Below are 1974 nucleotides of genomic sequence, written 5' to 3'. Positions count from 1 at the left end.
ATCGGATAATGTGCACGCAGATGCTAAAAATCTTATCTGCGCAGGGCTCTAGCGGACGCTGCCAGGATCTCAGGGAAATGAGGATGTAACAGCTGTCGCTGTTAAAGTACATCAATGTGACAGGCGTTTTCTCGTGACACACAACCTTACCTGGTCGAGCAGGCGACTGCTAAGCACTCCATGATTGGCGCAGCACGTCCATCACTGCATTACGCTAAAACAACATCTGTGCTGCTCTCATAACTTTGGTGCAAAAATTCTGTACAGGATAAAAATAAACACTGTGTATATTATAAAAGACAATACAAAGCAAAACCTGTATCACCACGTCAAATATTATAAGTACGTACAAGTAGTATACAAGTTTATTCACATGACATCATCCGCAGGAGACCGCCACTGTCGCTAGCAGGCAGATTTGCTGCCATCGGCCTTGGTAGATCTCGGCCCTATTGTAGATTTCAGTCAAGCTGTTACCCATATTATACTCACCGCATATCTGGTGTTTAAAACTTGTTGCTCTGTGATTTGTAGAATATCCAAGCAATTTCCATATTTTTTTATGTTAATCGTCACCTAAAAAGCATAATGCAGCGAACAAATGCAAGGACTAAACATTGAGGGACCTATAGTATGGCGCTGAGGTGACTTCAGTGAATAAACCTTTTAGGAACTCAAATCTTGCACTACTACCAGATAGCTGTTTGGGTGAAGTAAGACGGAATGACATAGTCACGCTGTTCTCCATACAATACCAAGGATGTCTCAAAACGACAAAGCACAAAAATACTAGTTTTGTACCGTTTGATGAATATTTTGTCTGCTGCTCACACATGTTGTGCGGTTCTTTAGCAAGCTTCTGGCAGTCGTTTCTTCTACATCGCACTTCCCTGCTGACTTTCACAGCATCTGAAAAAAAGTTCGAAACCATGTGAATAGAAAGCAGTTAGAGTCTTCCACCAACTGTATTTGCAAAAAATTTAAAGAGGCTCCCTCCAGAGTAAGATTCGGGGGCACATCGAACATCAGGAACATTGGAGGACAACACAGTCACACGTCAGAGACAACTGCTTCCCCTCACCTCACAGGGAACTGTTAAGCTTATGTGCAAATAGCTGTTTCGTAGGGTAGGTTACCACTATTTTCATATCCACCGATGCAAGATAGTCCAAGCACCTATAAAGAGAAAAATTCAGTTGCTATGAAACCATGATATGCAAACAAAAGTACTTGCGCAAAATTTTCAGTGTGTAGTTTCACTACCAACGAAAAATGCAACAACCGAAGTCGGGTTGACAGGACAATGAACTAACCAGCATTTATGTTCCGGCATGTCCGCCCTGCAAACCGTAACTGTCGACTTTCGTTTACTCAAGACTTCAACAGTCATCGAAAACTCGTGAATCTCGATGATTAATTAGTGATACCGTATTTGTTTTAGCACCAAGACGAACCAAGGCACTTAATGAAACGTTGTACTGCCGAACATACAACGTTAATCACTACTTTGAATGCAAGTGCAGTCAGGTCAACCCACACTTCCAATATGCTTCAATCGGTGATACGAAGCCGAAATAGAGGAAACGATATTCCGATATTATGGCACGCATATCTACTACATGCGATTTGGTGTACAGAAACAGGCACATACTTTAATGAAGAGTGAACTCACCCCTTAAACTTGAAAGCCAGAGAACAAAGAAACGTTGTCCACCACAGTACTCTGCGAGCTCCGCTCAACAGCTTTTATCACTGGACAGCACGACGTACGTTCTCGCTATGCTCAAAAATTGCAAGACGAAACGCGCGGGAGATTAGAACTTCGAAAGATTTTCGTATAACAACCAGTGGAATGCAGCCGCGAAGACCCCAACTGCTACCCGTTGAGCGTCCGGAAAGTTTGAAGTTTCAACCGTTGAAACTGAACTGGTTCGAACTGGTTGGATGGATGGATGATGGATGGTGATTGGGTAG

The 1974-nt window shown here is 42.9% G+C and overlaps 1 long non-coding RNA gene across 1 annotated transcript; it reads right to left on the bottom strand.

Moving 5' to 3' along the window:
- Positions 1–582: 582 nt before the first annotated feature.
- Positions 583–1730, bottom strand: LOC135372622 (uncharacterized). Its single transcript, XR_010416033.1, has 3 exons — positions 1673–1730; positions 1082–1176; positions 583–909 (listed from the first exon to the last, which is right to left on the bottom strand). It is a non-coding gene; the product is annotated as an uncharacterized LOC135372622 (long non-coding RNA).
- Between the last annotated feature and the right edge of the window lie 244 nt (positions 1731–1974).

This window comes from Ornithodoros turicata, unplaced genomic scaffold, assembly GCF_037126465.1.
Source record: "Ornithodoros turicata isolate Travis unplaced genomic scaffold, ASM3712646v1 Chromosome16, whole genome shotgun sequence".
In the NCBI taxonomy this organism is placed as follows: Eukaryota; Metazoa; Arthropoda; class Arachnida; order Ixodida; family Argasidae; genus Ornithodoros; species Ornithodoros turicata.
This window is presented reverse-complemented; position numbering and strand designations above follow the sequence as displayed.